At 51.9% G+C, this 8,603-nt stretch overlaps 1 pseudogene; it reads right to left on the bottom strand.

The window, feature by feature from the left end:
* Positions 1–2,708: 2,708 nt before the first annotated feature.
* LOC115308327 lies at positions 2,709–7,774 on the bottom strand (annotated as a pseudogene).
* Positions 7,775–8,603: the final 829 nt, after the last annotated feature.

Here is an 8,603-nt window from a genome sequence, read left to right as displayed (position 1 = left end):
CAATATTACATGAGCTTCCTAACATCGAATCTAATGCTGAGGAAGTCACACTTTTGAATCATGACGATCGGCAGTTGCGTCTGCTCTGCATACGAACCAAAATGGTGGCGCCCACGACAATGCTGGGGAACAGAGTGCCGATACTCTAAGCTCAGCTCATTTAGTGGCTCTAATCATATCACGTTAAAACAAACCAGTAATTTAAAACACACCAGCACAGGTTATATAATACCTCTGTCAGACGGGCTAGTTTAGTGTCACTACAAGCGAGTGCACTTCGCCCTTAGTGTCATTTCTGTAGTGTGCCACACGACTCCTTTCTGAGGAACACACTTGGTTTGGAGTGAGTTTGACGAACTCACTTCGCTCGATCGAGTGCGTGGAATCAGTAGGAGTTGTTCAACAGTAAAACATAGCAACACGGAAACCAAAAGCGTTGCTTAAGTTTTATTTTATAGAGAAAAAGAAATTCGTGAAAGAGACGACATGTAGAAGTGTGGCATTGCTAAAATGTAGTGGGGTGGAGTTGGAGTTTAGGCTTATCTGAATCAAGATTAGTCAGCGGTGAATTGATTAAAGACGACGACAAGGTCAGTCATTCATGGCTATCTTGGTTAGCAGAGAATGATAGCCTACTTTTGTTTCAGTATGTAATTATTCGAGACAACACAATAATTATGATCTGATTAGGCAGTGTCAGGGCCTCCTCGTAGACTTCCGTGAAACGAAGCGACCGCCAAAGTTGAATATTGGCTTGCGATGATCGATAACAATCATCCAATTGGCGTAAAATTGGTTCATTAATGTAACGTTGTTTTAGAGCACAGCTCCTAGGCACCCGTTTCTGAGTTAACCGGCATCGGCGTAACCGCGCTTCGCAGTAAGGGCTGTTTCCCAAAATGACGTCACACGTGACGTCACGTGTGTCGTCACGTATGACGTCACGGGGGTAAACTTTTCCCGCTAAACTTTGCGGTAAAAGTTTTTGCTAAGTTTGGCGGAAAATTTTTCCGCTAAATTTAGAGGAAAAATTTTACCCGTTTGACGTCACATTTCAAATTTCAGATGACGTCATGTTACGTCACACGTCAATTCAGCGGGAAAAATTCCCGGCTATATTTAGCGGGAAATTCAGCGAAATTTTTACGCTAAGTGGGATGGGAATAGGAGAGGAAGTTTGGAGGGTACGGAGGGGGAGTAGTTGGCTTACCCTCCCCCTTCGTACCCTTCCTCCCTCTTCCTCAAGTGCTGCGCTCTAATTCGGCATTACAGATAATCGTAAACATCTAATTTTTTTAACGTGTCTTTATTAAGGGGTATCGGTGGCCGAGTGGGCTAGCGCCCACAAGATCGGAGTATGTGGAGTGAAAGCTCGCGCTGGAGAACCCAGTGATCCTGAGCTCAATCCCCAGCCCTGCCCGAAGAACACACTTCCAATGAAGTGAGTTCGGGGAGCACACCACGCTCGCTCCTGTAGACCGAGTGTGTAATCTCAATGGCAATGTTCAAGGAGTAAAAATAATAGAAGAAATTAACGCTGCGTAAAATTAGTATTATTTTGATAGGAGTAATATTAGATGCGCACTTGTTTTCTCTTGGCAGGAAAGTAGTGCATTGTAGAAAAACAAGCGGCTAATCTAGTTTCCAGCCTTGTCCCCTGCGTGACGGCCAGCGACGGCCAGGAGGTACCTGCAAGAGAAATCTGAAGGTGGCAGGAGAGACGCGAAAGGCTTGCTTGAAGTAGAACTCGCCCAAATGGGGCAAGGTGTCTCCGAACCACCGTTCGTTCCTCTGGAAAGTCCACCGTTGTCGGCTGATCATGGGTAGGTTGTCGGTCATGAGAGCGGCTATGGTGAAGGCATTGGCCTGCAGCTGCTGATCGATGTCACTTGAAATTCTTTCCTGTGCGTCGGCATCCAGGTCCAGCTGCCTCTTATCTGAAAGGCGTTGGGCTCTCACGGAGAAAAGTGCCCCAACCATGCGCTTCCACTGTCCAACATCGCGGATATCGCCCTCCAGCTCGTCCTCCACACACTCCATGATGTTTCATTGTGGCGAGTGGCGAGCGGCCGAGTGGGCTCGCGCACACCAGCTCGGAGCACGCGGAGCGAAAGCTCGCGCTGCAGAACCCAGGCATCCTGGGTTCATCCCGATCTGTACTCCGTTTCACCTTATGTTGTACCGCAGACAAGGCTGATGCGCGAGCTCATAGCGTTTGGAGCTACTCTTAAGGCACGAGAGCTTGTGCCGCCTTGATGTGCCCCAGAGCAAGGAGCTCGCGACTTAGCGCAACAATGTGTGGTAACGTGTTTCTAATAAGACGACGAAGTTATTTATGAAAAAAATGCGTATGCACTGTAATATGTTGCGTGGCCATTACTTACCCATCGTTATTGCCATCATTTTGGAGTGACACTAAGTTTTCCCGTGTAGCACCAACACGTTTGGAGTGTGTTTCGACGGGTTGAAGTGCACTCGCTTGTAGTGACACTAAACTAGCCCGTCTGACAGGGATATAAGTCATCTCGTCTTCGTCCTTTCTTCTTTCTTCGATCTGTTGTTGTTGTTAAAGACGTTTATTGATAGGTGAAAATTTCACCAGTCAATTTGTTGGAGCAAGTTTAAAAATGGATGGATAGGCGGGACATTGGCAATTTGCAAGTAATAGTATAGCTGTGGTCCCGCCGCTTGGGGTATACATAGACCCCCTAGATATGAATGTCCAAGCCGGTGTCACTCAGAAATCCGAGCAGACCGGACAGGATTGCGACACGCATGTCTTTGTCTCCCACTGCTTTACACCAGGCTTCGAAGCACGTAGGGCGGTGTTGTTGTTCTAGCGTGTTCAGGGCTTTCGTCCTTTCTTTATTAAAAATCAGATAGTGCCAGATCAGATGACATTCGTCGCACTTGACGTCTCGATTTCTGCAGTAGATGCAGCCTTCGAAGCAGGCTTCTTCTTCTTTCCTTTGCTTCTTTGACAATAAACTATAATCGTGGTCTACTGCCGTTGAAGCGTTGGCGAGTTTCGTCTTCCTCTCACGAACCACTCGCTCCCATCGCTGGGTGCGGGCCGGCGTGATGCCGGCTTGGGCCCTTAGCCTTCGGAGGGTGACTGTCTCGTGCCGTCGGAAGGTTCCCGAAGGAATGGTCGCTTTGGGGGGCTCGCCTCTGGCGTTGAGTTTGGTCTGCTCAATTTTCTTGTATGCTAATTTGATGTTGAGGATGGTTGCCTCGGGGTCGTACAAGTTGAAGGCGGGCGGTGGCGGTTCCACAGAGGGGGCTGGCCCCGGGTCCTGGCGTCGAAGGTCGATACGATTAAGCTCTTCGATCGCCGCCCGGTGCGCCCTCTCGTTGCCGGCGATGCCCGCGTGACCGGGAATCCACTCCACCCTGATGGTGAGCGGGTTTAGGTCGCGCTGTTCCAGGTTTTGCGCCAACCGGAATATTTCTCCGACTGCTCCGTGTGCCATGACTTGCGTCCTGAGCGCTCTCACGGTGGCCTGGGAGTCCGTGAAGACGCGCAGTGTTCGAAATTTGTCGCTCGATGTCGCGGCCGCGTCTTTGATGGCTTCAAGTACGGCTCTGACTTCCGCTTCCTGCGCAGATCCGCATCGCTGCAGTTCCGTGCTTTTCGTTGTCTTCTCATAATGCCACGCCGCCGTGGCCGCCACTTCTTTGAATGCTGCGTCAGCGTACGCATAAAGCTCGTCGTCACCTCTGTTCTTCTGCTCGTGCCGTCGAGCAAATTTGCGCCTTCTGCCGGTGTTTGTCGCCAAGTTCATCCTTCTCAGGATCGGCCTGGCTGGGGTGACCGTTGTCTTCTGCCACGGTGGGATGGGATCCGGTATCGGTGGTGGGGTTGTCGCTGCACACAGAGAGCTCCATTAGGGCATGAGCTCTGCTATGGCCCTGCCCTGACGGGTATGTGTTAGTTTGGCAGCATACATCCACTCCTGATGCCGTTCGACCTCTTCCAAGGAGAGCATAGGGACGGCTTCGTGTAGTAATTCCAGGCGCGTACACTTCGGCAGGCCCGAGATGCAGCGTCGCGCGTCATTCATTAGTGTTTCCAGTTTGGCCCGTTGAGTGGTGTTGAGTTTGTAGAAACGAAGGCCGTAGGATATTTTGGATATCAGGGCGGCTTCTACTACGGTCCTCGCTAACCTTTCTCCGAGACCCCCGACTCGTGTCGCTAGTCGTCGTACGATCGAGAGCCCTTTCTTCCAGGTAGTTCGCATTCGCTCCATCCAGATGGTTGGGTCGCCGCCCGAGTGAATGTTCACTCCTAGGATGGAGTGCTCTGTCGCCTTTTGGATCTGCTGCCCATTAAAGCGCAGGTCAGCGTCGACCTTGTCCCAGTCTTTCCCAAAGGCCGTACATCTGGTCTTCTCGGGCGATGGACGAAGGCCGCTCTTTGACAAAAAATCGCTCACCACGTCGAGGGCCCGTTGGATCGTCGTCTCAGGAGGAGGCGCGCTGTCACTTCCCATCGTCCACACAGTGATGTCGTCCGCGTAGACCGTGAATGCTAGGTCCGCAACGGCGGCGAGTCTCCATAAGACGGGCGCCATCGCCAGGTTGAATAGTACGGACTTAAATCACGCTGCAGTGGCACTGCAGCCCAGCTGGAAGTGCAGCGACGCAGTCGAGAGGACTAAAAGGAGGCTGGAGGACTGGTGGCGAAGAATGCAACAGTAGTGCAATTTTTTTTTCTCTCCGTTTTTATTCGGCTAGGTCTGATTTCTATTCAAACCGCCTGCTTCAAAGGGAACAGCCATAAAATTATCATCATCATCATCATCATAGCATCGGCGACAACACTGATCCTTGCGGCACGCCGATCTCGTTGGATTTCCTTGGGATTTCTCTGTACTACCCCTGTGCTTGCCAGTTTTCACCAGGTATTTGCGTCCGCTCAGAAAAGACTTGATGAAGTTCAGTGGCCTGCCTCGCACCCTTAGCTTGCGAGTCGCGACTGTGGTGTGAGGCAGGGTGTCGAAGGCTTTCTTGATGTCCACTGCCACCAGGACTTGGCGGTGGCATTGCGTCGGCCGGTTCATTAAGTACTCTCGAATCAGTACTAGACTGTCCTGTGTGCCTAGATTTTTGCGGAATCTTGTCTGAGCAGGGTGCAACAGCTCCCTCTTCTGCTCGATTATCCAGTCGATCCGTGCAAGCACCATGCGCTCCATCAGTTTGCACAGGACAGAAGTGAGGGAGATGGGGCGCATGTTGCTCGCGCAGTCGGGCTTCTTCCCTGGTTTCGGGATGGGGCACACCCAGGACAGTTTCCAGCTATCTGGGATGGTGACCTCGCGCCAGTGGTCATTGATTAATTTCAGCAGATCTCTCTTGATCGCCTCCGGGAGGTTCTTGAGCATGGAATTAGTGATCCAGTCTGGCCCCGCCGCGCTTCGCTCTTTGCCCTTTTCGATCGCTGCCTCCATTTCCCACTGTGTAAAATCCGCTTCATACTCCTCGTTTTTCGATTCTTTGTGGTTGTAGATTACCGGGTTTGGGCTGGTAGCGGGCTGTGGGGAAAAGACGTCCCCTATTTCATCTAATATTTGCTTGACTTCCTTATTTTCCGCTAAAGCCAGGTTCGGTGCCGTGTTTCCCCCCTTGCTCTTGCCCAGCATCATATTGCATACTGTCCACATGCGTCTCAGTGAAGTTCGTTCGTTGAATCCTTCGCACAACTTGGTCCAGTCGTCCCTGCACAGGTTGTTGGCGTGTCGTTGCGCCTCCTTTGCGTACCTGTTTGCTTTGCGGATGTCCCGTTTTTTCCGAGTGCGACGGTAGCGTCGCAAGTAGTTTGTTCTTTTGCGCCAGAGGGACAGTAGCCTGGTGTCCGGGATCGGCGCTCCTATTTCGACTAGGGTCTCGACCGTGGCAGTCTTGGCCGCTTCCCTCATTAGTTTTGTCAGGTCGTCAAAGGCTGTACCCGTAGACTCTTCCAGAGCGGCATGGAAGTCGTCCCATACTGTGGTCTTGACCGTTCTCTTTTTCTTGCGTCGCTTTGTTTTGCCAAGAATCGACGTCTCTATGGGGTGGTGGTCGCTGCCCCAGGTGTCTTCAAAAACTTTCCATTCGGTCTTTCTCGCAGTACGCGAGTCGGTCCAAGTCAGGTCGGGCGTTGTGTCTTGCTGTTTGATATTGGGCGTGGTCCGTGTCTTAGCATCCTGTTCGTTGATTAGGACCAGCCCTGTTCCGGTTGCTCTGCGGAGCAGCTCAGTACCCCTGATCGATGATTTGGCGTAGCCCCATTCTTCATGTTCGGCATTAAAGTCCCCTCCGATCAGGATCGTGTGCTTCCTTTTCTTACCGTACTCTCGTACTAGCTTCTCTATCCAGCCATGGTCGATTTCTGATCTCGTTTTCCTTGCCGTTGATGTCCTAGGTCGGTAGTACACTGACACTACCAGGATCGGGCCGTCGCATTCGCTCTCCACCAGAACGGCCACCACTTCTTGTGAGTCGGTACACCACTCTCCTGTGTCCACTTGCTGTTGGGGCAAGAGGTCCTTGCGAACCAAGATTGCGGATTGCGGTTGCACTTTCGTTTTGCCTTTAACGGGCAGCGTACTTGACATACCCGGTCAGCTTTATATCTGCCTCGTGCGTTTCCTGGAGGAGGATGACATCCACGGGCGTCTTCCGCTCATTGAGTCGTAATTTAAGTTCAGACTTCTTTCCCCGCAGTCCCCGGCAGTTCCACCGGAGATCTGTAAACGTCTTCTCGTTTTTATTTCGTCTATGGTGTTGGTCCATGTCTGGGTTACTGGGCCGGTGCTGCCGGTCCTTGCCCAGGCTGGGTGAACATCAGCTGCAGTTGTTGCTGCATCTGCTGCATCATGACCTGTTGCTGTTGGTGTAGCTGTTGCTGGAACTGTTGTTGCCATTTTTGAAGTCTACTCTCCACGAGTTGTAGGAGATGTTCGCCGCTGAGGGGCGTGCCTGGAAGGCATCCCGATATCGGTGTGCTGTCCTGTGATAGAGGTGCATTTGGCGGGAAGGGCTGTTTTCGATCCTGTTGTGTTGGGGCACTAGCGCGCGCGCCGTGTGCTGATGTGGCCTTAGCAGTTGCTGCTTCGGCTTCCTTCCTTTTCCGTTCAATGACTTGTTCGTGGGTGACGGCGCAGCGCTGGGCACGTCGACGTGCTTCATCAGCTCTCTGCTGTTCTACTCGAATTTGGTGTTCCGCTTCTTGCTTACGTTTCCGGTCGGATTCGGCCTTCGTCTTGGCTTGGGCTTTGCGGGCCTCTTCTTGTTCTTGTCGGAGCTGTTTCTCGTACTTTACTTCCAGTTGTTGAATTTTCTCAAGTATTTTGCGGCTACTTTCCTTAAGTTGAGCAAGTTCCACGGCCATTCTGCTGCTAATGTTGGTGGGCGGCCCGATATGGGACACGTCCGTGTTCATAGCTTTCGGAGCTAGGACTTGGCTGTACGACGTTTCTGTATCGCGCTTTGGTTGGTGGTGCAGCCGCTGGGTTGGGAGGGAGGGGAAGTCGTCAGGTTTGAATGTCGCCCGGGCAGAGGTCCTGCCCTTCGCAGCGGTAACCACTCCGCTGTTATAGTTATGTCGACCGGCCGCCGCCCGTTTCTGGAGTTTGTCGTCCGCCCGGTTCCGGGCTTGACACGCTTCTGCTTCGAATACCGTGTGACCTGTCTTTCTGCAGTTCGGGCAGTACTTGCCCTGGCATTGCTGGTTGGTCGGGTGGATCTCGCCGCACGACTTGCACCGTTGCTTGCCTGTGCATACCGTGGTCATGTGACCTAGTTCGTGGCACTGTAGGCAGATGACCGCAGTTGGTTTGTAGGGAAACACAGTATATGGTATCTTCCAAATAGTCGGATGCTCCTCGGGATACCCCTTCCTTCAAATGTGAATAAATACGTCCCATTCTTGCCTAGGGGTCGAGAATGAATAATGTCATGGTAGTCCGCTATGGCATTGTCAACAATGCCTCGTGCTGCGTCGCCAGGTGAAACGCCGTGTATAATTCCTCGTGGCTGACTGCCGGTTGTTGACCTGTATACTGTGACCTGGATCGTCTTGTTAGGGTCCTCCGTGGGCAGCTCTTTGAGTGCCATAAGGTCTTCTGCATGGTGTTCCGTTTGCACAGTAATTGCGATGAAGTTATTTCTGTTACTGACGGTGTAACCTAACTGGTCGGTTTCGCATGGCGAGCCATGAGTCCACGTTGGTGATTTTCATGGCCGTGGTGGGCTTGACGATGACCGTGTACCTCGGTTCGTTTTGTTGCTGCTGGGGTCGATTGGGCCTGTTTTTGCGCTGAGCTTTCTTTTTGTGGTAGTTCGGAACTTGCCATTCACCATTGTTGCAGTCGTTGTCGTCGTTGCAACCGTTGTCGTCCATTATTTCTCCTTTCGCGTCGAGAAACATGTCTGCCTGCGTCAAGTCTTCCCCTTTACGCTTTTTTGCTACTGAAGATTCGCGTAATCTTCGGGCTTCACAGTCGCTGGTTAGGCTCAACGGTGTTATGGCGTCTGTCTCCATGTTCGAGGTACCGGCTTGGTTGACCGATGAACCGCATTCGACTGCAGTTGCGATTGTTCCATCGCCTCGGTGCAAAATC

This window comes from Ixodes scapularis, unplaced genomic scaffold (assembly GCF_016920785.2).
Source record: "Ixodes scapularis isolate PalLabHiFi unplaced genomic scaffold, ASM1692078v2 PGA_scaffold13__105_contigs__length_92229423, whole genome shotgun sequence".
NCBI classification, from domain to species: domain Eukaryota; kingdom Metazoa; phylum Arthropoda; class Arachnida; order Ixodida; family Ixodidae; genus Ixodes; species Ixodes scapularis.
The sequence above is the reverse complement of the archived record's forward strand: the minus strand, read 5'-3'. Positions and strand labels throughout refer to the sequence as shown.